Here is a 27,778-nt window from a genome sequence, read left to right as displayed (position 1 = left end):
TCCAACTATCGTCCAATTGCTTTAACGTCCTGTATTTCAAAAGTTTTCGAGTCAATTCTTAATAGAAAAATTTTAAGGCATCTTTCCTATCACAACCTTCTTTCCGATCGTCAGTATGGGTTCCGTCAGGGACGCTCCATTGGCAATCTTCTCACCTACCTTTCAGACTCCTGGTCATCCTCCTTTCGGGACTTTGGCGAAAGCTTTGCCATTGCACTTGACATCTCAAAGGCTTTCGATCGAGTCTGGCATAAATCTTTAATTTCCAAACTGCCCTCCTACGGTTTCTATCCTTCTATCTGTGCCTTCATCGCTAGCTTCCTTTCTGGTCGTTCTATAGCCGCTGTTGTAGACGGCCATCGTTCTTCTCCTAGATCTATCAACAGTGGTGTTCCTCAGGGCTCTGTCCTATCACCAACTCTCTTCCTTTTATTCATCAATGATCTTCTAAGTTGTACATCTAACCCTATCCACTCATACATTGATGACTCCACCCTTCACCTTTCCATTCGGTTCCCGCAACGCCCATCTCATCTCAACAGTTACTTCAAGAAACAAGGGATGAGGCTATGGCACACCTAATGTCTGACTTGGCTCATATCTCTCACTGGGGTAAAAATAATATGGTTGTCTTTAATGCATCTAAGACTCAGTTCTTACACCTATCAACCCGACAAAATCTTCCACAGGTATACCCACTAATGTTTAATAATATTCAGCTTAATCCTGCATCATCCTTGAACATGCTTGGGGTTTCATTTACTCGGGACTTGTCTTGGAAAGATCATATTACATCTCTTGTAAAATCTGCTTCCAAGAGATTGGGTGTGCTGAGCCGACTCCGCTCTTTCTTTACCCCTGCACAATTGTTGACTCTATACAGGGGTTTTATCCGCCCCTGTGTGGAGTACAACTCTCATGTGTGGGGAGGCTCCCCAGATACAGCTCTTCTCAATAGGGTGGAGTCAAAGGCTTTTCGTCTCATTAACTCTCCTCCTCTTACTGACTCCCTTCAACCTCTGTCTCTTCGCCGCACTGTTGCATCTTTATCTCTTTTCTATCGCTACTTTAATGGTCACTGCTCCTCTGAACTGTCTGCTTGCATTCCTCCACCTCTACGACGGGCACGTAGCACCCGTCTGGCAGCAAACTCTCATCCCTTTTCTGTCCAACTCTCTAATGCAAGAGTTAACCGTTACTCCCAGTCTTTCATTTATGCAACAGGTCAGCTCTGGAACTGTCTCCCTCTGTCTGTATTTCCTGCTGCCTATGATCTCCAGTCTTTCAAACGTAGTGTGTCCAGGCATCTTAAAATGATCGGATCTTGAATTTGGCTGTCTATTGTATTTTGTTTTTCTCTTAGAGGGAACTGTTACTGCGGGCTCATGGCCTTTGGTTCCTTCTTCCTCGCATAAAAAAAAAAAAAAAGTACTTCATCATCAGCATACAACAAATTTGAGATATTCCATCCATCACCATTCATTACCAACGCCATCCCTCTTTCCATTGCTCGTGTTTTTACTTCTCTCATCACCCCATCCATACATATATTGAACAACCATGGGGACATCACACAACCTTGTCGCACGCCCACGCCGATCGTGAACCATTCACTTAGATGCCCATTAACCCTAAAACATGCTTCGCTACCATCATAAAAACTCTTCACAGCACCTAGCAGCTTACCATCTACACTGTACATGCGCAAAACTTTCCACAATCCCTCTCTGTCTACTTTGTTTTATGCTTTTTCCAGATCCATGAATGCCATAAACACCTTATGGTCCTTCTCACAAGCCTTCTCTGCTATTTGTCTCAGTGCAAATATTTGATCCACACATCCTCTGCCACTCCTAAAGCCACCCTCTTCATCACTCTCTAGGGCTTCTGATATCTCGCTTACTTCCTCTACAATAATTCTTCCATAAACCTTCCCTACCACACTCAATAAAGTTAGGCCACGATAATTCTTGCACTAACTTTGCTCACTTTTATTTTTGTACAGGGGTACAGTCACAGCCATTTTCCACTCTCCAGGCACATTTTCACTCATCCATGCCTTCTTACATATCTCCAACAAGCACTTCATTCCACTCTCTCCACCACACTTAAGCATCTCTGCATACACCTAGTCAACCCCAGCTGCCTTCCCATTATTCAGCCGCTTCACAGCACTCTTCACCTGTGCGATTGTCACGTCTCCTGGCATTGCATTCCTTCTTTGCACACTCCCAACACCAGTCATGTTTACAGCCGCTCTGCTTTCTCTATTCCCATTCATCAGGCTTTCAAATTATTTTTTCCATCTGGTCCTTACTTTATCTCCATAGGTTAATAATCTACTACCCACATCCTTCACACCATCACATTTCTTTCCGCTTCCACTTCTACATTTCAACAACTCCTTCCAGAAAAACTTCCCATTTTCAGTGTAGTTCGCATGCATTTTCCTTCCTAGATCATCATTTACCTCCTTCTTTTTCCTCTTCACTAGTCTCTTTACGTGCTTCTTGCACTCAGTGTACTCAGTTCTTATTTTAACTGAACCCCTATCCATTAACCACTGTAGCCACTTCTTCCTCTTTTCCTGCACCGCTTTCTTAACTTCCTCATCGCACCATGCCATACTTTTCTTCTTTGTTGTTACTCTTGCCACACCACACACCATTTTAGCATTCCTAATTAAGCAATCCCTATATGCTTTCCACAGGCTGTCCAGATCTATTTCATTCCAGTTCACTGATTCTAATTCCTCCTCTACTTTGGTTCTGTAATCATCTGCCATTTCTTTGATCCTCAGCTTCTCAACTTTCAGAGTTTCTCCCTGACTGCTCCTCTCTCTCCCGATCCACCTCATTCCTCTCAGCTTGATCTTGCATACTACAGTCATATGATCTGACAGACCTCCACAGCGTCCTCTCACGGCCTTCGTATCAGCAACCATTCCCATCATCGATCTCTCTACAAGCACGTAATCAATCAGGCTTCTTTCAACACGATCCCCGTTCCCTCTATACCATATATATTTATGTGCATCTTGGTGTTTGAAATATGAGTTACAAATGCACAGCCTCCTCTCCTGACATATCCTTTAGTCGCTTCCCATTATCATTTTCTCCTGGTACTCCATAACAATCCATTATGTCATCATCAGGACCAGTGCCTACTCTTCCTTTCATATGATCACCTTGTATCTCCTGGGCATTTCTCCCACTACTTCATCCAGCTCATCCCAAACTCTTTCTCTCTCTCACTCTTGTCCTCACACGGTGCACATGCTACAATCACTGCCACTTTCACCTTCTCATACTTGAACTTGACATACATACACCTCGAGCTGACACATTCGTAGTCTCTCATTCCACTCTGCCACACCTCATTCATCAACAAAGCAACTCCTTCCATCCATCTTCCTCGCCGATTCATTCCCAATCTTACACATTTCACACCCTCCCACTCCTCCACTTCGCACCCTTTCGTCTTTGTTTCACACAGTGCCATCACAGCATATCTCGCACTCTTGAACACATTCACCACTTCCACCCTCTTGCTCTCCTCATTCACACCTCTCACATTCCACATGGCCATGCGAATCTGTCCATTTGGTTGGGGCCCTGGGCAGGTATTGGGCCCTCCGAAGCTCTCTGAAATGACTGCCTTGATTAAGTGATTTTGAATAGGGGACTCTGGGGGACACTTAACCCTGCCAGAAACCCCTGTCATATAGTACCACCCAGCATAGTATATATATATATATATATATATATATATATATATATATATATATATATATATATATATATATATATATATATATATATATATATATATATATATATATATTTGCATTCCAATCGACAGGGTATCTATGTATACCCTTCTTTCTACATACATTATTCCCAACAACTTGTATCTATATTGTCTCTGGCACTTTTTTTTTTTTTTTTTTTTAAGATTGCGTCAGCAGTTGCGTCATCAGCAGTGATTGAAGATGGCGGTGCTGTGAGCTGTAGCAGTGCGTTGGACACCCAACTTACTTAACCTAACTTACCTTTACCTAACCTAACTGTATCTACTTTGACCCAGCATACCCTAGCCTAATCTACCTACTTTCTTCCTTGCGTAATAAAGACCCCTACTCACACGCACAACATGCCATCCTCCTTCATATGCTCCCTGATCTTCCCCCTCCATTCCTTTCTTGGTCTGTGTCAAACGTTTGAATCACAACACAGAACAAAAGCAGGAAGTCACTGGCCATTGCAACCACTGAGCTTACGGAAAAGGGTGGAAATGATCTCAACTGTGTTTTGGTTGGGACACATTTATACTCCTGTTCCACCTGATGGCAGGTGATTTGATGTAGTTTACTTTGAGCACTGGAGTCTGAGAATGATAGTACAATCACACAAGAAAGAACACTAACAGTGTACAACACCCTCCCACTTAGGAGTCGCTCTCGTGAGGTCAGTCTGTTCGGACGTCTCCTGGCGTACCTGATTTAGCTAGCTGTGATCTGTGATAGCATTTTGCTAGTGTGGTGTAGTGAACTGCGATAGTAACCTGTGATAGTGATGTGCTAGTGACCTGTGACAGTGTTGTGCTAGTGACCTGTGATAGTGTTGTGCTAGTGTGCTGTAGTGACCTGTGATACCCCTGTGAATTTATGCGTGATGGCGTCCTCTATGGAGAGCTGTCTCCGCTGCAGGATTTGAGAAAGAATACCTTCAGTTAAATGAGGAGCTTCTCGAATTGAAGCTGGAGGTACAGGTTCTCAGGCAAGAGAATCACAAATGAGGGAATTGTTGGAGATGATGTTGGAGGAGAGAGAGAAAAAGGGTGAAGGTTGGACACTGGTCCATAAGGGTGCAACGAAGTTCTCTCTTAAGAAGCAATCGGAAATTAAGACCACAAATACATTCAGCGCACTACGGGACGAATGTGAAGGGAAGGCAGAGAGGGAAGTTGGGAAGAAGGACGGTGAGAGACCTTCCCATGTAGGATACACTATGATAGTCTATATTCTTCTTTCACACTTTCCTATAAAATTTCCACGCCAGTTTTTCTATACTGCGTGATGTTCTTTATGAATTTTTCCTGCCGGCTTCGGCTGGAGGGTTTGAAGGGCGGGGGAGAGCCTTCTTCTTTGCTATCCTTATCTCATTCTAGTAGTTCAGTTACTCTTCTAGGAGTTGCCTAGCATGGGCCAACCGGCCTGCTGCAGTTATCCTCTCTTCTTATGTTCTTATGTTCAGTTGGTCTAAGTCTGAGAGCGATAATACAATCACACAAGAAGGAACACTAACAGAATGCAACACCCTCCCACTTCAGTTGGTCTAAGTCTGAAAATGATAATACAATCACACAAGAAGGAACACTAACAGAGTACAACACCCTCCCACTTCAGTTGGTCTAAGTCTGAGAGCGATAATACAATCACACAAGAAGGAACACTAACAGAGTACAACACCCTCCCACTTCAGCTGGTCTAAGTCTGCAAATGATAATACAATCACACAAGAAGGAACACTAACAGAGTGCAACACCCTCCCACTTCAGCTGGTCTTTGGGCTCAACTTTGAACTGACTTGACGCCTTGATCTTTGACCGATTTTTTTACTATATATAATCGACTTACTCCTATCATGTTTGGGCCAAAATTAAGATACGAGGTTTGGGTTGACCATAGATTGTTTCTTTCACCTTTGAACTGTTGTTTTAAAAAACGAACTGCATCATATTTGCCTGACTGTTAACCCTTCCACCAAGCTTATCTTATGTCACATAAGACCTGCCTTAATAATGCAGTTGAACATTTGACTTTGTTGCCTTAACCACTGATCAAGGGTTTTCAGTGCCAAATCACTTCATTACATTCCTTTCAGCTGTTCCAACAAAATCAGGTTAAACCTGATAAAACCTCTTAGATAACCATGCCATGTGACCTTCCCGTTTGATCTATTGTTTTCAAAAATAATATGTCAACCCCTGGGAAGAGTTTCAGCCCTTCAACGTAGTTTGGTCGACATCGAATAAAGCTGAGTTATTTTGTTCACACACACACACACACACACACACACACACACACACACACACACACACACACACACACACACACACACACACACACACACACACACACACACACACACACACTCACTCACACACACACACACACACACACACTCACTCACACACACACACACACACACACACACACACACACACACGGATTGGCCTCCGCGGGTGTAGTTAAAGCCACCATGATGGGGACAACTCTAGTATTGTATTACACTGAACGCGAGATATTTTACTCAGGTAAGAGTGAGTCACAGGAGCCTGAAGATAAAACACGACAAGTAACACCCACTTGGAATGTCCTCTGGGAAATAAACAGAGAGATTTATTCCAGCAAGTAAGAACGGGGAAATCATGACAGATACATTGATTAGTTACGGTATTTGTTACAGAAGTGGATAAATACATTTATACATTCAGAAAGCCTGCTATATATGCCATACCGAAAAGACAGATAAATAGACAGCAAAAAAGGGAAGATAGACAGAAACCACTACAGCCAACACAGGTAGATAGGCTAACTGGGTCTGCTTTGTGAGGCCTGGGATCGAACCGGGGGTACTGAGATGGTTTCTTTTTTATATTTCAAGTCACTGTTCTTCACTTTAGCCCATTTTTTTTCCTTTTGTACGATCGCTTCTCTTGGGCATAATTCTCTCTCTCTCTCTCTCTCTCTCTCTCTCTCTCTCTCTCTCTCTCTCTCTCTCTCTCTCTCTCTCTCTCTCGTGTGTGTGCATTATAGATACCGACAGTATGATAACGACAGTTACATTTTTCATTACTTCTAAAGAACTCGTTTATATCTTTTGACTTCGGTGGATATTTCTAATCTAACCCTTGGCGTATTTTCTTCATCGACGTCATCAACATCATCATCACATTTATCCACAACTCTTTTCGAGTCTAGGGAAGGAATGGGAGAAGGTACAGATGGTAAGGTGATAAAGGAAAAGAAACAAATGAAAAAGTGACACAAGCAAATTTCACACAAATCATGTCCAATTAAATGGGCCACACCGTCATTCCTGTCCGACACACCGAAGTGGCTTTGATCCTGGACCCTCACTACTAGAACCAGTTGTCTACCACTGTTGCCTTTTATGCGCCAACGGCCATACCACGTTGAGTACACCGCTTCCCGTCCTATCAGCGAAGTAAAGCAACGTTGGGTCTGGTTAGTACTTGGATGGGTGACCGCCTGGGAACACCAGATGCTGTTGGCGTTCTCCCTACGTGTCAAGTGGGGTTGGTGGAGGATTAGTGCCCCTCTCTGTAAAACAATTAACTCTAAGCCCTTGGCCACCCCGTTTGGGATACATGGCGTCTGGCAATGAATGAATGAAAAAAACACCGTCATTCCGCCACCATTGCAGCCCCCGGAATCCCTACGTCACCTGCCAGTTGTAAAACCAAACACAAGGCCTCACCGACAAACAGCAACGGGATCTGGACACAGATTGTGAACCAGGTTTGGATCACAATTTGTGATGAGATTCAAGTTATTCCTTTTAATCTAATCCCTTCAGTCTGATGACGTATTTGTTATATTTTTGGTAACTCCAGACGACTGTGCTCAGGTATGGAGAGAATTTTGGAAGTGGATGGGTTAGACACAGCCTTCATTAACCCCTTTAGTAACAGCAGGCTTTAGTACCAGGAAAACAATACCCTGGTAGCACACAAAAACAACAGCAACAACAACAACAACATACTAGACTAAGGCGGCATCGCAGAGAAGGGATGACTTGTTGTTTTATTTTATAATTATCAGTTTAATTGCTCAGTTTTACGTATTACCTATCATATTGTGAATGGATGCACAGTGGTGATGATGATCATGATGGTAATGATGATGGTGGTGGTAATGGTGATCATTATGATGATTAAGATGGTGATGATGATGATGAGGAGGAGGAGGCAGATGGTGTAGATAATGGTGATGATGATGATGATGGTGGCGGTAATGGTGATGATAGCGACCGTGACGATGGCAATGGTGTAGATGATGATGATGATGATGGAGGTAATGGTGATGATGGTAACGGTGACGATGGCAATGGTGTTGATAAAGGAAATGATAGACGTGATGATAATGATGATGATAATGGTGATGATGATGGTGATGGAGTAGTGACGAGTGGCAATAGACACGTTCAACCCACTGGACGTCGGAAGTTTGTGAGCTGAATAAAATCGTCCGTCATCAGGTCAAATGGTCGGCTTTCCGCCCTGCTGTACTGTGGGATGAGGTGTTTTATTAGCCTTTATTTCACATAATTTGATGAATTTTTTGAAGTAATGGATAGATAGATAGATAGATTGATAGAAAGATAGATAGGTAGATAAATAGCTTTTGCTAACACTGGTCGGACAGAAGCCACACCAGTCAACACTGGTAGGTTACCGGGTCTGGTTCGGTTGGGTTAGGTCCGGGATCGAATCCATTATACGTCGTTGTGGCTTCTATTTACTTCATCATAATGCCTGCGATCTCTCTCTCTCTCTCTCTCTCTCTCTCTCTCTCTCTCTCTCTCTCTCTCTCTCTCTTGTCGTAGAAGCCTGAATGCTAACAGTGTTTTCGTTACTGATTTATTGGCACAGTAACTGTTTCCTATTATTTATCTCCGCCAGGAGGTATATGTTGTACCCTGCGTTTGTCTGTCTGACTGCCTGTCTGTCTGTTTGTCTGTTAGTAGGATTACTCAAAAAGTTATCAAAGGATTTTCATGAAATTATTTGAAGGGGTAGGGTATGGCCCAATGAACAATGGAATAGATTTTTGTTGTGATCCGGAAATGTTTGTTTGTTTGTTCACACCATACCTACAAAAGTTTTCAATGAATTTCAATAAAATATTGTGGGAGGGTGGGCCATGGGACAAGAAACAAGTGATTAAATTTGGGATCGCATCCAGATCCTACCACACCGTATCTCCAAAAATTCTCAATGATTTACAATGAAATTTAATGGAATTGTGGGCCATGGACCAAGAAACAATTGATTAAACTTGGGGGCGCATCCGGAACCGGATCTGGATCCTACCACACAGTATCTCCAAAAATTTTCAATTATCTTCAATGAAATTTTGTGGAATGGTGGGCCATGGGCCAAGAAAGAATTCTATAAATTCGAGGGCGGATCCGGATCCAGCATTGGCAGAGGTATGCCTTCTGTGAGTGTCCCTCTAGTTGTCAATATCAGATCTTGTCTTATTCTAACAATTTAATCACTCGTGCAGGAGCTGCCTAGCATGGGCGAACTGGCCTACTGCAGTTATCCTCTCTTCCTATATTTTACCCCCGCCAAGGAGGTATATGTTTTACCCTGCATTGGTTTGTTGGTTTGTCTGTCTGTCTGTTTGTCTGTTAGCAGGACTACTCAAAAAGTTATGAACGGATTTTGATGAAATTTTGTGGAAGGGTGTACCATGGGCCAAGGAACAAATGCTTAAATTCTGGTGCAGATCCGGATCCAGGGTGTTCCGCACGATACCTTCAAATATTCTCAATTAAATTCAATAAAATTCTGGGGAAAGGTGCTCCATAGAACAAGAAGGATTTGATTAAATTTGGGGGCGGCTCCTGATCCAGATCCTACTGTATATCCATTGATCCAGATCCTATATCCATGGATCCTTGTCCGGGATTACTCAAAAAATGTGAACAGATTTTGATGAAATTTTGTGGAAAGGTGGGCCTTGGGCCAAGGAAGAAATTAATTAAATTTGGTCCAAATCCCTATCCGGATCCGGAGTATCCCGCACAATATTTCCGAAAGTACTCAATTAATTTCAATAAAATTTATTGGAAAGCGCTCCATGGACAGAGAATGAATTGATTAAATTCTGGGGCGGACCGGGATCCGAATACAGATCCTATATCCACGCCTCCGGATCCGGATCCTTTTTAATGGCAATGGCACTAGCGGAGGTATGGGCTCTCTGAGTGCTTTCTAGTTGTACATGAATTAATGATGTTGTGGTCATCGTGAATGGCGCTGATAAACAGTTACATAGACAGACAGTAAGGCAGAGACGTGGAAATACAGACGGAAAGATGCAGACTAACAGCTAAGATAATAAATCGATCGATAGATGGAAAGCTCTAAAATAACAGATTGAGAGATAGAGACAGATAGGTAGTATAACAGACTGGTAGATAGAGAGACAGATAGGTAGGGATATAGGTACATAGATAGGTAGGTATGTAGATAGAAAAACATTTTGAATAACAGTTAATACGATAGATCGATAGATAGACAGACAGATCATGCTCGTAGGAAGGTAGATTGAGCAACAGATTTTTCTTACACATAACTGACAGAAACCAAGACAGCGAGCGTGGTAGGTAACTGGGTGTGGGTAGTGAAGGCCAGGAATCGAAATCAATGAGCCACTCAGGTTTCTTTTTTTTCTTTTTTTTCCACATTACTCTTTCTTCCCTTACCCGAGTTCTTACTTTCTTTCTCGGTATTTTTATGTATAATACTTTCATCCTTACAGATATATTTTCCTATATAAAAAGATATTAATACTGTGGGTGGAGAACGATTTCGTTGCATGTCCGTGTATACAAAATCAAAAATTCTCATACACCATTGCATTGTTCTTGTCAGACATTCATATGGTACACAGATAGATAGATAGATAGACTGGTAGATAGACCAGTCTCTTCAGACGTGTCTCATGGCGCTCCATATTTACCTGGCTGAACCCGTCTGTTGTGAGAATTGTCAGTGAGTCTAGTGACCTGTGATAAAGTGTGCTAGTGTGTTCTATTAGTGTATTAAATAGTGGATTCTAGTGTTACAGTGTGGTAGTAAGTGTTTTGGTGTGCTGACAGCTAGTTTTTGTCAGATATTTACTTGTGTTGACATCTAGTGCCCGAATTTTACCTTGTGCGTGAACTAGTGAGAGATGGCTTAGGCAGCTGTGATGAGTGTTTCCAGTGCTGTTTTTGACAAAAGCTGTCTTGGTATAATGGATCAATTTCTTAAACTAAAGCAGGAAAAACAAACTCTCAGGCTGGGGCTTATTATTGTGCGCTAAGTCGAACGTCAGTAATAGGAAAAATGCTTGAGTCACTTATTACAATGAACTGGAAAACAGAAAGATTTAGTCTTATATATGTAAGTCAGCACGCATCATGCAATGATGATCCTGCTTCATAAACTTGTTATCATTCTTCTCAGAAGCCTATTGGGAGGTAGATAGCGATAAAACTTACGATATTATTTGTCTAGACTTTAGTAAAGCTTTTGACAGGGTTCGACATGAAAGGTTCACTAGAAAGGTTCGCGCACGTAGTATAGACGGCGATATTTTAAAATGGACGTATTCCTGGCTGATGGGAAGAGAGCAGAGAGTTTTAATAAATGGTACTAAGTCGGGTTGGGGATTAATAGCTACCGGTACCGGTGTACCACAGGGATCAGTACTCGGTCCCTTATTATTTATTATATACATAAATGATCTAGACTTAGGAATAACTAGCAGTGTTAGCAATTTCGCCGATGGCGACTGTCTTCACCTACAAAAGGACCTCGATATATTATACAAATGTTCTAAAGATTGACGAATGGGCTCTGACGTGGAAGATTATGAGTTTTTATGTATGATATTTTGATATCTGGTATTTCAGTATAATTTATGTCTGTGTCATATTTCATACTTCCATATTTCCTTTATTTTAATGCATTTATACCGTATGACTACAGGGTAAAAAACATAATTCAGCCAAACCGTTCCTTAAAACAGTCCTTGTTGTACCAAATTTAGTACTTGGTATGGATTTATATAACTGTTTGAATTGCTATGATTCCCAACTACTTGTGACCCTTCCTTACACATTCTCGGTCTCCAAACTGTTTATGGTGTCCTTCTTATTCTCTTCTCTCACATAGCACATTCATATACTCTTATAGTCCGTCTCTTCGTTTTATTTGATTGTTTTCCTCCTCTGCTACTTTATGTCCTCTTCTTGAGACAAAAATTTTCTTTCTCCCTTGGTGTTTTCTGATGTCTCGTCCACACAACTTTCTGTCTTCATGCTACTCCCATCTTCCTCATGATCGTATCCTAAGTGTCTTTGAATACTTCTTAGCACCTCTTCTTTAGTTACTCATCGTGATAACTAAATCCCAGCATCTTCTTGTACCTAATTAATGAAACCTTTGCAGATATGAAAAAGGCATTACTGGGACACAAGAGGATGTTCTGTGATAATGTTTAAAGTAAATCACTATGACAGTGGCGCTACAAAGCCTCCAGTGCCACCTGTAATAGGATTGTCAGTAAAGTGTTTCAGTCTTTTCTCTGTGTCACTATTGTCTACCCATCTGTGTGTGTGTGTGTGTGTGTGTGTGTGTGTGTGTGTGTGTGTGTGTGTGTGTGTGTGTGTGTGTGTGTGTGTGTGTGTGTGTGTGTGTGTGTGTGTTTCTCCTGCCTCTTTTTTTCCTTCGATGCCTGATTTATTATTAACTTTCATATTCTCTGCTGCCTATCATCGCTGTTTTTTTTTTTTTACTTCCATTTTCCTCTGACCAATAGTTTAGTCTTTTTCTGGTGCAATTATGTCCTTCCCGACGTGTTTTGTATATCACTATTCTCCTGCGCAATTTCCCCGTCTTCATATCGTGCCCATTTCTCCCTATCCCCTCCTTCTCCCCCCACTCCTTCCCTCTATCCCTTCCATCTTCCTACCCCTTTTATTCACCTCTTTACTGTACCTTCATTCCCTCCCTCTGCTTCCTCGAACCTCCTTTTTCTCCCTCTCCCCATCCCCCCTCCTTCTTCACCCGCCCTACACCCGACTCACCCACCCACCGCCTCCAAATAGAATTTCTCTGGAGAATATTCTTACTATATTTTGCTGCCTTCATGTTGAGATTTAGGCGCCCAGGTGGTGCAGTGAGAGGCGAGGACGGCCGATTTTATTTTTCAGCGAATGAAATATTCTGCTGTAGATATGAACACAGGAAACGACACTGCTCTTAACGTCTCATGACGGGACAACTCTACTGTTGTATTCCTGGTGATGCCATAAAGTTTATTCAGTTGAGGGCGAGTTACAGAAGTCTATGAGTTGATACTCTGGTATTCCCTTGCAGCTGATGCCAGACGATATAATTCAGCTCAGTGACTCATAAAAGCCTGAGCTTTGAATAATTATCAGGAATTCAAAATGTGATAAAGGTATATATCTCGTTCGTTGTTCGTTGAAAGATTCCCTGCACATATAGTGCAGGCCGGGCCATACATTAGCCCGGTCAGTGTTGTATGGGCTGATTATAAAAGAGTAAGTGGGGAGAACAGGACCTGGGGAATGCCCAGCACACACGTCCTGTCTCCTGACTGGCTTTCTGGTGTGTGTGTATATATCTCAATGGCTGTTCAGGATATACGTATGGAAGATGCTACCTGAAAGGGCAAAGCGAGAGTTATGGAAACATGGTGAAGCTGGTACATAATGGTTAGGATTTAATACTCGTATTTTAAATACGAATAATCAGCCTAGTGCTTTGTTGCTCGGTAACCGTGCACGGGCTCTTTGCAGACTGGTTCAAAGTTTTGCAAATTTTTCTAAATGTCGAAGCAAAAAAAAAAAAAAAAAAAAAAAAAAAAAAAGTAAATGTACAGCTGCGGACATAAATACTGGTCCAGTTCACTATAAAAATAACGAGATGTGAGCACTGGCTTTCAAAACCCACTGAGGCGATCTTCGGAACCCAACAAACATTGCAGCTTTATATACAAGAGTTTCATATCTTCTCGATAGAAAAGAGAGCAATATTATTGTCCTCAAATGTACATACATAAGAGCTGTTCTTGAGAGAGAAAGTGCATCTCAGTTTAATGCGTTGTTGGAAGGAGAAGGACCTGAATGACCTGAATACTGCATGTACGGTACATTAATGCAGTGTTAAAACAATGAAGGCAAATATGTAAATGAAGTGGATAATACCGTGGCTCAATTACGTAAAGTGGCCAGTGCTGGGAAGTCCTTGGTAAAAAATAAGGACAGAGAACGGAGGCTCTGGGACAACTGCATGAAGGTGTTTTAGCACAAACCATAACGTATGAGCGTTTGAGGTTGTCTTGGTATGAATCTGTGTAAGAATAAATGTGGAATCTATTATTATAAAGGATAAGAAGTATAGATATTCGAGAAATGCTGAATACGGATATCTGCTGATCCAAGCGTAGAACAGTGTTTAAAGGCATAGATATTTCACCTTAACACAGACTAACGAATCACTCCCAGGTAAAGAGAATCGTCTTGTGTTACCTAACACTGACTAACGAATCACTTCCAGGCAAATAGAATCGTCTTGTGTTACCTAACACAGACTAACGAATCACCCTCATGTAAATAGGCTCGTCTTGTGTTACCTAACACTGACTAACGAATCACTCTGATGTTAGTAAAATTGTCTTGTGTTATGTAACACAGAATACTTGAGGCCTCGTGACCATGAAAGAGATAATTATTCACATAAGTTTACCAGTCTTTTTTGATGGATGGAACTGTTATTCTGTGGCTGTCTTGGCTGGGATAGACAGATAGATATAAAGACATACAGATGGAACTGTTATTCTGTGGCTGCCTTGGCTGGGTTACACAGATAGATATAAATACATACAGACATAGAGCTTTTCCTTCCATATGACTGACAGAAGCCACAACAGCCAACAGTGGCAGATAACTGGGTCTGGTTAGTGAGGGCCCGGGGTCGAAACCAGATTTGGGACAACAGGCTCCTTGTTTTCAGTGACGTCTTGCATTCCTTACCTGAGTTTTCATTTTGTTCGTTATTGTTTTCCGTACATTAGTATTCGTCTCTCTCTCTCTCTCTCTCTCTCTCTCTCTCTCTCTCTCTCTCTCTCTCTCTCTCTCTCTCACACACACACACACACACACACACACACACACACACACACACACACACACACAACACACAGTCAGTTATATTCATTCATTCATTCATCATCCAATCCTATGGCGCCCCATGAGAAGCGTAGGAGCCCGGGGCTAGGCAAGTTGGTCCTGATATTTAAGATGAGATTGACCAGTTTCACTCATCCCTGAGTGGCATTGCGTGGGCGATAAAACCCAACCATCCCTTGGATATAAACCTGCACCAGCTCAATCCGACTGGAACGCCTTAATTACCCACTAAACCACCAGGTGCCATAATTTGGTTATATGGTTGCCACCCAGCGTAGTAAATGGTTTACTGGTGTACAGAAAGCCATTTGGCTTGTCACTCAGTGTAGAGTCACCCACAGGCAGAAGGAAGAGGAAGGAATGAAGGAAAAACAGACAGAAGAGGGAGTGTAAAGTCACCCGTAGGCAGAAGGACGAGGAAAGAATGAAGGATAGAAAGGCAGAAGAGGATGGAAGAAAAGTTGGATGGAGAGGAAAGGGCAGACACCCGAGAGCAGCACTACATCGAGTGAGTGGATGATAATCACATGTATTATTTCTTGAAGAGTACGTATTAAAATAATTTAATTAGGGATGAATTAATGCATATTTCTGAAACCGTTACTGATTATCATCATCAACATAATCATCATCACTACTGTCACGAATTGGCGCGATTCTGTATCTAAACAAACTCGTGACATTGAACTTTGGTGAAAACCACTAATTCTAGTGGAATTTCCACTGTTTATCACTCAGTTTAACCATCCCCGTATTCACCCGATCGGGAGAGTTTTCAGAACATTTTTCACTGTTTCATAAGTGATCGTCCTTGCGCGTGACATTGGCGCTTTCGCTCTAGTGATCTGTTGTGGGCATGTATCGCTCACAATTTTTCCGTTGGCAGGGCGCACCCGCCCCAGCCCTTGCCTCGCTTGTTTGAATTCAGTCAGGATTGAGACGCGTGAGTGCAGGTTCGTTCGGGCCCAGTATGGAGCAGTGCCGCCGTTGTCCAGCGAGTTCCTGAATCTCCACTTAGATAGTGATTTGGCATAGAGGTCTAGCGTATTGCAGCGTTCGTCCTAGCACCAACGCCCAGTTCATTTCGCTCAGCCCCCTTAACTGACTAGTATTTTTTCTTTCGTTTTTCCTAGGCTTAAGAGTTTAGCTTTTGAGTGAGCGAGTGAGTGTATTTTCTTTGTTATTTTTAATTCATTTAAGACTCATTTAACGTAAAATTTACTTCATTGTATCTAATAAATTTACAGTTCTTTTCTCTTGAGCTTAATGTAATGTAAACTCGTGTTTTATTTTTCCACATTAAGTTTATTTCACTTACCGCTCCTAATTTGTATAATGCTTTGCGTTATTCATAACTGGTACTTGGGCCAGTCTTCTTGTTTTAAGCTTGAATCCGTTGTGCCAACTTGGAGGTAATGCTTCAGCAAGAACCTGTTTATCATTCATAGCATTACTTATTGATTGTCAGGGGTGGAGTCACTTTCTCTAGAGGCTAGCAGTACTAACAAACAGCATTTGTGAGTAATTAGTCTCTGCTGTGTACTGCTCAGAAAGTAAATATTCTCGTCCTTAGAGAATCGGCGAATTAAGTCGGCATAAAGTAATCATTGCTTGATTTTCACAAGTCAGTTCCTTGCCCATATTTACAAGTAACATTGCAAAGTATTCTTTAATATAAAAATTCTCGAAAACCCCGTGACAACAACCACCCCAGCCACAGCAGACCACTCTCCCTCATAATCCTGCAACTTGCCCCTCTATCTTGTTCTTGGTCTGTGTCAAAGGTATGAACTACAACACAAAACCAAAACCAGGAAGTCACTGGCCATTTCTACAAGATCAAAAACAACTAAAGATGTATTGATAACTTTAAGTTACAGTGTAAATTTACCCCTATTTACAATATTGCAACGTTGCCTTGGGCTCGGCAGTAAAGTCCTCTTTTCAGCAACTTCTCTTACTTCAGAAAAATATGTCTGAGTAATTTCAGGAGGCAGTTACAGAGAACCTACCAATCCCCTCTTTAAGCATTTTGGGATACTAAAAATACAGGATATATACAGGGTAGAAACACTAAAATATGTATATAATCAACCGCGCCATCCCACTGCCATTAATTTTCAGAATATGTCCAGTCTTCATCCTCACAATTTACGAAAAGGTAAATTTAACTTACGACCCCAGTAACCACGGACAGAAAAATTGAAAAGATTTGTTACATATTTTGGTTGTTTAATATGGAATAAGTTGCCAGATGAATTGAAAACCATTACCAACAACGTAACCTTCAAGACGAAAACTAAAAAATATATTGTAAGCCGATACGGATGCAATTTTATATAAATTAAGATATGTCACTTTCATTTTAATTTTATTATACATATCACACAAATATGATAAGATTAATAGTTTTCTTTTAATTACTCGACGGAAAATTATATAGCGAGCTTTCATTATGTATTGTGCAGTGTTTTCTCTTAACATATAAGGTACAACTGTTTATTGAGCTCATAAAAAGTATTTTATTTCATAAGCTCAGCCTTTTAAATTATTTCTACAGTACTTATATTAATATTTTACCTTGTAATTGTTTATAGGCGACATAAAGAATCTGGATTTGAATTTGAATTTGAAGAGATTGCTGGGAGGAGTGGTGGGATGAAACAGAGGCAGGGAGGAAGAGAATGCACTTCGAGTCAGGAAGAGAAGAAGTATGAATGTGAAGCAGCAGGGAAGAAAGAAAATAGGAAGAAAAGAATAGAGAGAACGGGAGGCAGGGAGAGATGAAGGCAGATGAGGTGAAGAGAGAGAGAGAGAGAGAGAGAGAGAGAGAGAGAGAGAGAGAGGACAGACAGGGGGAAATAAGAAGGTGGATTAAGTATGGAGATACTGGGGCGGGTGGATGAGGATAAGAAGGTAGAATATGTTGTAAGAGGAAGGAATGATTGAGAGAAGAGTCAGGAGGACAGAGTGAAATAAATGACGAAAAAAAATAGCGAAGAGGTAACGAAGAAGGAAGGAATCTGAGAACTTAGGAGCGGGAGATGTACTGAAGCTCCATCATCTTCATCATCATCATCATCATCATCTAATCCTGTGTTGCCCCATGAGAAGAGTAGGAGCCCTGGGTTATACAAACTGGTCCTGACATTTAAGATAAGAGTGACCAGCCTCACTCATCCCTGGGTGGCATTACGTGAGCAGTAAACCCCAGCCACTCCTTGGATATAAACCCGCACAAGCTCAACCCGATTGGAGTGCTTTAATTACTCATTAAACCACAATGCGCCATAATTTGGTTCAATGGTTACCACCCAGCGTCGTAGATTGTTTCCTGGTGTACAGGAAACTATTTGGCATGTCACTCAGTATAGAGTCACCCGTAGACAGAGGAAGAGGAAAGAATGGAGGAAAGAAAGACAGAAGCGAAAGGATAGAAAAAAGGAAGGAAGAGAGGAAAGGGCAGTCACCCGAGAGCAGGTCTACATCGAGTGAGTGGATGGTGAGCGACCCCACCTACCACTATACTGAAGATTGAACTGCGAATAAAGGTATATAAAGTAGACGAAAAAAGAGTAAAAAAAAACATTAAGAAGTACAATAGGAGACATACATTATACTCTGGTAATAAAACCAAGCGAGGCAATGGCAGGGAAGAATATAAAGAGGAAACGCTACATGGACCGACGTTAAAGAGAGAGAGAGAGAGAGAGAGAGAGAGAGAGAGAGAGAGATGAAGTGGGTGATGTGTTTGGCGAGGAAGGGGGGTACGTGATCCAAGTGATAAATATACCATTGGGAAGAGGAAGTAAAAAGAGGAAGGCAGGCAGTGCTGAAGCAAAGACAGGAAACTTAAATGGCGAGAATAAGGAGAGGATAATGTGAGGAAGGGGAAGAATATTTTTGATAAATGAAGAATCAAACAAATGCAGGGTTTGGAGGACAAGTAGAAAACAAAAAAAGTAGAAAGAGATAAAAATTAAAAGAGTAAGGACATATTGCTGAGTGATCACATAATGTATAACCAGAGCTGGCTATGTCAAACCTGAAAATTCTAAAGATATAAATGATTGGCTGAAAAAGTGATATACTGTAGAAGAAAGCGCAGAAAAGACAAAAGGCAAAGAGAGAAGATTGGGAGGGGGACAAAAGGGAGAGGAGAAACATTTGCTAATGATGTGAGGGAGAGGACAAAAACACATAAAGGATATGTAAGAGGAAAAGTGATGTAGATTTGACAGCTCGAGAAAGAACGAACGCTGTTGAGGGAAAAATGGAGGAGAAAAGGGATATGGCGAAATGCTGAAGTACTAGATAAGTGTTACGCTACTGTTAAGATAAGGAGAGTGAGGGACGTGTGTGGGAAATATGAGAGAGAGAAAGCGAGAGGGAACGAAAACAAGACTGGTTGATAAAGTGACAGGGAAGAGAGAATGCAGAAAACTGTGAGAGAAAACAGGGAGGGGGAAATGGAGATAGGGGAATTTCGAACTAGAAGCCAGGTGATATATATATATATATATATATATATATCTATATATCTATATATATATATATATATATATATACAGTATATATATATATATATATATATATATATATATATATATATATATATATATATATATATATATATATATATATATATATATATATACAGTATATACATACTGTGTAGATCAGATATTTGTTCTAAGATGTTTAGTGGAGAAGTATCTAGAGAAGGGAAGGAAAGTGTATGCTGCCTTCATGGACTTGGAGAAAGCTTATGACAGAATAGATAGGAAAGGTATGTGGAAGGTATTAAGAATATATGGAGTGGAGGGGAAATTGTTGAGTGCTGTGAAGAGTATGTACGAGGGAGCTAGGGCTACGGTGCGAGTGGATGGTGAGCTGAGTGAGTTCTTTGATCTCAATGTGGGACTGAAACAGGGGTGTGTAATGTCTCCATGGCTGTTTAATATATATATGGATGGGGTCGTAAAGGAGGTACAAGGTAGGGCAGTGGATGTGGGGGTGGCCCTAACGAATGAGGGTGAGATTTGGAAGCTTCCGGTGTTGCTGTTTGCTGATGATACAGTATTGTTGAGTGAAGATGAATGGGAGTTGCAAGGTTTGGTGAATGAATTTGGGACAGTGTGTAGGAGGAGGAAGCTGAAAGTTAATGTAAACAAAAGTAAAGTTATGGTGTTTGAGAGGAATGAAGTCACAGAGTGTGCAGTGAGGTTGGATGGTGAGGATATGGAGAATGTGAGTGCATTCAAGTACTTGGGTAGTGTGATGAGTAAGGATGGAACTTTGGGGGATGAAGTGCGTGAAAGGGTACAGCAGGAAGGAAGGTTGTAGGCATGCTGAAAGCAGTGATGAGAAATAGGGAAGTGAGTATGGAAGTTAAGAAGTCTCTGCATGATGGTATTGTGATCCCTACCCTGACGTATGGAAGCGAGGCGTGGACCTTGCAAGAGGGGAACAAGTCAAGAGTGAGAGCAGTGGAAATGAGTTACTTGAGAGGAGCATGTGGAGTGACATGGAGGGACAGGTTGACGAATGAAGAAGTGAAGGAACGTTGTGGGGTAGATGTGGATGTGGTTGAAAAGATTAGGAGAAATACACTGAGGTGGTTTGGACATGTGGAGAGGATGGAGAGTGAAAGACTGACTAAGAGGGTGTATGTGGGTGAGGTGGAGGGAGGGAGAGGGAGGGGTAGACCGAGGATGAGGTGGAGGGATGGAGTTGAGAGGTATATGAGGGAGGGGGGGGTGAGTTGGGGGGAGGGGAGTCAAATGGTGGGTGACAGAGTGACTTGGAGGCGTTTTGTCTGCGGCCACCCTTTGCGGGATTGGGGCGTCGGGCTATAGATAGATAGATAGATATATATATATGTGTATATATATATATATATATATATATATATATATATATATATATATATATATATATATATAAAGAGAGAGAGAGAGAGAGAGAGAGAGAGAGAGGGGGGTGGGGCAAAACACACGTGAGTGGAACGTGAGAGTAGGTGGGGCTAAACGATACAGAACAATGTATGTAAGAGCTGAAAGAATGAGACCCTTGTGGGGACTGAAGCCTGTAAATCTGATGAAATGGTGCTGAAAATGTGTGGCGGAGTTGAGGAAAGAAGCACACAGAGAGATGATGAGGAAATGATTCAGCGTACAAGCTTAGTAGAAAAATATGGTGATATGGATGAAGCCATAGCAAAAGCAGCAATAACATGAACAGCGAAATGGAGGAGGGATGGGGGGGGGGGGCAGAAAATACTCTAGAAATGGTGGCAATTTATGAAGACAGACATTATAATTCAGAGAAAGGAAGAATATGGATGTTGAATATGTTTCATATGAGTGAAAGTATGAGAGCAATGAGAGTAGGCTACCAGAGGAGCCAATTGGAATGAGTATCAAAATGGAACGTACATGTACTGATGTCAGTCGGAACTGAGGTGGTTCTTGCTTTGCTACGATCGACAACAACTCTTCTAAGTGAACTACCTCCCCTACAAGTGAGAAGAAATGTTGCCTCCCTTGCATTATTTTACAGATACTTTTATGACAAATGCTCAGACGAAGTTCCGTCCATTGTGCCACCTCTCCATGCCTCCCCCTCCCCCCCCCTCCACTACACGGGCATCTGGTAGCGCTCATGCCCGGACTGTCACACTGCCTTATTGCAGAACTTCAGCCTATCAGAGTTCTTTTTTCCCCCAAACTGAATCTCTTTGGAACTCGCTTCACCAGAGTGGTTTTCCCCCAGACTTCAACCTACGGCAGTTGAAGTCCAACTGTTGCAGATTGTTCATGAATGGGGGACACCTGTAATCTGGTTTAAGGATTTTTTAATTTCACTTTTATTTCCTTTGTTCTATTATTTAAAGAAATCGTATAAAAGCATAATCTAAGTATAATATGAGGACTGACAGCAGTAAGTAATTAATATGGGTGTCAGAGCCTCTGTTGCATACAAACTATTACTTTCAGTTCCTGAATTTGTATCTGGACTTGCACACATCTGTCTTGTACATTACTTAAAAGTCAAATATTGCTTGATCAGGTGACCAAGTAGCTGTTTTACTCTGGGCTACTGAAGGTTCATCGGTGCTTGTGCACTTTAGTGTAATGAAATGGAATACTCAAATGTTGCAGTTGACGATAATGGTGTTGAAGGTAATGGAAATAAAAATCATGGTCATTATATATCTGTCGTTCTGTTTATTTGTCTATTTATCTGGTTAATATACTGTTTTAAGTCGCGCTAGCCATTTAGTAGTTAATAAAAGATCACAACTATTATTACATACTATCTATTCATCTGTCTATTTGCAGACGCCTCAATCTCTTCAGAGGTGGTCACAAACAAATTGTTTCCATGTTCACCTGTCCCGCTCCACTTTACTGTCCTCGCCTCAACTCACACCCCCCTTTCTCATAATCCTCTCCACTCCATCCCTCCATCTTATCCTCTGCCCTCCCTTGCCTCTCCCCCCCTCCACCTCACTCACATTCACTCTCCTCGTCAGTCTCCCGATCTCCATCCTCTTCATATGGCCAAATCACCTCAGTGTATTTCTCCTAACGCTTTCTATCACATCCTCATCCACACCACAACCCTCCTTCACTTCCTCATTTGCCAGTCTGTCTCTGCGTGTTAACTCCACATGCTCCTCTCAAATAACTTATTTTCACTGCTCAAACTCTTGACTTGTGTCCACAAGGTCTGAGTTTCACTTCCATATGTTTGGGTTGGTATCACAGTACTATCATGCAGCAACTTCTTACTTCCATGTTCATTTTCCTATTTCTTATCATTGCTTTCAAAGAACCAGCAACCTTTCTTCCTTGTTGTACCATTTGAAGCACTTCATCCTCAAACTTCTATCCTTACTCATCAGTAAAACGTCTTTGTCGGCAAGGTACGAGCGGGACCGTTTCGATCCGAAAGCAATGAAATGTCTCCTTTCACTCCGAGGATGCCTAGAATATACTAATGGTTATCTACTTACCAAGCTTCATGCCTTTACGACAAACTTCCTGGCCTGTGGCCCACTTTTGAAGATTCTCGACATGCTTCACTTGACGCGTGTCACGTTCAACGTCCACCGCTTGAGTATGATGAAACCTGCCGAAAACTAATTAAAGAATTGGGCTATTATATGGTGCAAACCGCGCAATGATCGGCCCAGTGGTTGCTGAGATATAAGCTTCTCAAAAGCGTTACGATCGGGCCGGAACGAGCCTGACTGGTTGGGCCTGGCAGGGTCGGGCCGCTCATATGTGAGAAAATACCACTGATAGACGAGAGACTCCCCAGCGCTTCGCCCTGGTTCGTAATCACACTACTCAAGTATTTAAATGCATTCACATTTTCCACTTCCTCGTCATCCAACCTCACTGTACATACATTCAGTGACTTTATTTCTCTCGAAGACATTACATACCTTTTTTTAAATCAAAGCTCTAGGCACTGCTTCAGTGGGTGTGTTACTGAAGATATCAGTGCTACTCATGTTTTCATGTTTGTTATCGCCAGTTAACCTCTGTAGAAGTTCACCAACATTATAATGCTTGCACTTGAAACTTGTATTGCAGTAATGGCAAATAATTCAAGGAAACCTACCAAAACAACTGCATTTACAGAACTCCTGATGACCTCTGACTTCGGAATAATTTAACCAATACTACAACTGATTGTTATGAATAGGTCTTGGTCATGAATTATTCAGAGCAAGGTTCTAACTCAGTCCTGCCCAAATCGAACACCAATACACTCACACCCCCAGCCTTACAACCTTACACAAACCCTTTCCATCCCACACATCTTCATAGCGACACCCACAACCTTACACCAGTCTAATGACCTTACTCTTTCTCCCTCTCACCTCGCACACCCATATATTAATAATAATAATAATATTATTATTATTATTATTTATTTATTTATTTTTTTTATCGAGCATCGACGCTAAATATTAAGGTATTTCAGAACATGTGCAATGACTTGTTATTTGCTATGACTCAATATGTGTGTTAATTCCGAAGCCAAGCATCATTCATCAGTTCTACCCGGCATCTTCCCTAAGTGTGGTGCAAGATGAACATTACTTGAACCCTACCAAACTATATCCCACGGATTTTAGTTTATGAGGCGTACTATCACCACTATTTGTTTTGCATATTTCACCTTATTAAACTGCATGTTATTCGTTCTTTTAATATCGAAATAGTTTGTATCAGTAACACACACAAGCGGATTTAAAGAGGTAGTTATATGGAATATATCGCTGACGAAGAGGTGGTACGATATCCCGAAGTCAGTTATAATACGACCTAAGACTCAAAGATGAAGCCTCAGTGAGCAAGTACTACAGATGCTTCTGGTCTGGAAGGCTTTGGGTTGACCCTGAAATACTTCTTTTAAGGCCTGCAGCTCTGTTAATCAAGCTGGTCAAATTTTTCAACAAAGTTTGTTTCCTTCTTGCCATTGTTGACCTTGTAATACTATTGTACTTACCCAGAATTGTCTGTCTTCCACAATGGTCATGGGGTAAACAATGGCGTGAATCTCAGGCTGCTTCTCCCACCGTGTCGCACTCTCCCTTGACGGTAACATAACTCCTGCAACACCCGCCTGATCTGTACAATAAAATCATATTGTTTGCTGTTGTTGTTGTGGTCATATGAAAAGTGAACTCGGTGGACTGTAGGCTCAAATAACTCTTCTCGTGCAATGTATCCTCCTGCTTTCGGAGGATATTGATGTAGCTGAGGGACCTTTGTATAACTATGTAGTTAAGCTGCTGATCATATCGACGCCACCACATGTAAGCATTCCTCTCCAGCACCACACTGCCGTGCATTATTCAAATGGAAGTGGTATGCACACGTAGGGACATATTATTTGTCATTTAGCCGACGTGGGCCTCCTTCCAGGTTGAGCTGAAACTGGTTTATTTTCACGTGTCGAAAAAATGGAGTGTTAAGAAGTGGGATTTGTCAGTTAGGTGCTCGAGAAGCTTCTCAGCGTTTCGGGTACAGTAGCCTAGTTCCGGTACCGGTAAGAGTCAGAGTTGCCAGTAATAAAAAGGAAGCTCACAACAAGAAATGCAGCCATACTGCAGTGACAGGGTCAGGGCCAGCGTCAGATGAAGAAGGCCTGAAGAGGATGAAGATGGAGGATGCAGATGCACAGCTAGTGCTAGAGTGGCTGCAGCAGAGCATGGTGCGACCATCTTGGGAAGAAGTTTCCAGGTTAAGCCCTGCAACCAAGAGCTACTGGAGCCAGTGGGACCTTCTTCGTTTGAGCAATGGACTACTGGAGCGTCAGTGGGAGACACCTGATGGCCTCAGCAAGTATTGGCAACTGGTGGTTCCGAAGAAGATGAGGTCCGAGATCTTGGATGAGTCCCATAACCAGATCATTAGTGGGCACCTGGGAGTGAAGAAAACTCTAAGCCGGCTGCAACAGAGGTTCTACTGGATATGCATGTGTCAGGATGTTGAAGAGTGGTGTCGGGCCTGTGATGTGTGCTGTGCCAAGAAGAGACCCAAGAAACGTGTTTGTGCCCCTCTCCAGCTGTACCAAGTGGGTGCACCGATGAAGAGAGTTGCGGTGGACATTGCTGGACCTTTGCCACTCACTGAAAGAGGAAACCAGTATATATGTGTCACCATGGACTACTTCACAAAGTGGCCAGAAGCCTATGCTATCCCTGATCAAGAGGCTGCGACTGTTGCTGAGGTGATGGTTCACCAGTTTTTCTTTCGTTTTGGGATGCCACAAGAGCTACATTCAGACCAGGGTAGAAACTTCGAGTCTGCTGTGTTCCATAAGTGCTGCAAGTTATTGTGAATCAAGATGACCAGGACGACCCCGCTAAGGCCACAGTCAGATGAAATGGTGGAGAAATTCAATTGGACTCTGGGACAAGAACTGGCCAAGTACTGCATGGAGGGACAAACAGAATGGGACCAGAAGTTACCTGCATTGCTGATGGCATATCGGTCTGTATCCCATGAGTCTACCGGCTACACCCCCACAAAACTGATATTGGGCCATTAGGTATGCTTACCTGTTGACTTGTTAATGGGAAGACCACCTGGTGAAGAGCTGCCTACAGACACCACCGGCTATGCGAGGCACCTTCAGGAAAGGCTGGCTGAGGTATCCTACATCATCAAGTGCGAGGAGCTCTTAAGTTTTCAGGAGAGGTGATGAAGTGCAAGTATGATGCCAAGGCAAGTGAGGTGAGCTTCAAGGATGGTGACCAAGTTTAGTTATACAATCCTCAGCGACAGAAGGGACAGCATCGAAGCTGCAGAGCCCATGGGACGGGCCTTACACTGTGTTGGACCGCCTATCAGACTTAATGTATCAGATACGGGGAGGCAGGAAGTCTCGCCCAAAGGTGGTACACGTGAATCGTCTGTGGCAGTACCATGGGCCAGGACAGTAAAGCTGGGACGTCTCCGAGGAATCGTGCTCTCCTGCAGCCGAGGATGCTGAAGGGGACCAATGAACTGAAGTGCAAGAGGACTGTGACAGTTTCCCAGGAGAAGAAGTGCATCAGGAAGAGGATCAAGACCTTCCAGGAGGAGTGGACTGTGTTGAGGAGCAAGGACGACATCGGATGCGGCATAGGAGAAGACCTTATAAGTTGAAGGATTATTTGGTTTATAGTTAGATGTTTCATTAGGATCAAGGTTTATGTTTGTATACAGTATATTGCGTAGTTTTGTCGGGACGACAAAGAACTAGGGAGGGGGTAGTGTTAAGAAGAGAGATTTGCCAGTTAGGTGCTCGAGAAGCTTCTTGGCGTTTCGCGTACAGTAGCCTAGTTCCGGTACTAGTACGGGTCAGAGTTGCCAGTTTGCCTGCTGTTGGTGAGCATAGTTATTTCGTAAGTTGTCCATTAATGTGTATGCTCTTTTTATGATGTTTTATTTATGTGATTGTTAAATTATATAATTGAAATTAAGTTTGTATGGTAAGTAATTTACAGTGTTATGTAATGTAAGAAAACTTTTGCATGTTTTGTTTGTCTCCGAGTTGGTAACTGTGCTCTCTCTTTCTGAAATACGCCAGAACTGTTGTTCTCGTTGAATATAGATCACTCTCGAAGAATGCAAGCTTATATAAGGATGGGGAGGACACTAGGGCAAGTTTCAGTCGGTTTTCAGTTCAGTTTGAGTGTAGTGCAGCGTCAGTGCAGTGACAGTGAAGATTGTATATTTTTGGTACTTGTAAAAATAATGAAGTGTCAAGCATCAAGTGTAATTGCAGTTAGTAATGTTTGTATAGCGCCAGTGCTTGTGAAAACAGTGAAGTTGGAAAACATCTAGTGTAATTACTTGGAAAATAAAGACAGTGAACTTAAGAAGCCAGTGTTTATTTACAACGCCTGGGCTGATCCTGTGTACTGTACACCTAAAGGCTGACCGTAGGAAGAACAATTCACTGAGCAACGTCCTTCCTATACTGTACTACTGCTGTTGGAGCCTGTGGCAGTGTGGGACGGAGACATAACAGGAGGATGAGGTAGAAAATAAGTGAGTGAGGTGGGTTGGGAGAGGTGAGAGCGTGAGTGAGGATGAGGTAGAATGATGGTGTGGAGAGACTAATGAATGAAGATGAGTTGGAGGAAGGGCAGCCTGATGGAGGACAAGGCGGAATGAAGGTAAAGATTATGGCTATTTCCATCAGGACTAATGCATCTGACTACAGGTAGCCTAATAGTATCA

At 42.1% G+C, this 27,778-nt stretch overlaps 1 non-coding gene across 1 annotated transcript; it reads left to right on the top strand.

The window, feature by feature from the left end:
- The first annotated feature begins 7,182 nt into the window (after positions 1–7,182).
- On the top strand, positions 7,183–7,301 carry LOC145418198 (5S ribosomal RNA). The gene has a single exon (XR_013900653.1). It is a non-coding gene; the product is annotated as a 5S ribosomal RNA (ribosomal RNA).
- The last annotated feature ends 20,477 nt before the right edge of the window (positions 7,302–27,778 follow it).

This window comes from Coenobita brevimanus, chromosome 112 (genome assembly GCF_032717465.1).
Source record: "Coenobita brevimanus isolate Jiangsu-jjx chromosome 112, ASM3271746v2, whole genome shotgun sequence".
In the NCBI taxonomy this organism is placed as follows: Eukaryota; Metazoa; Arthropoda; class Malacostraca; order Decapoda; family Coenobitidae; genus Coenobita; species Coenobita brevimanus.
The sequence above is the reverse complement of the archived record's forward strand: the minus strand, read 5'-3'. Positions and strand labels throughout refer to the sequence as shown.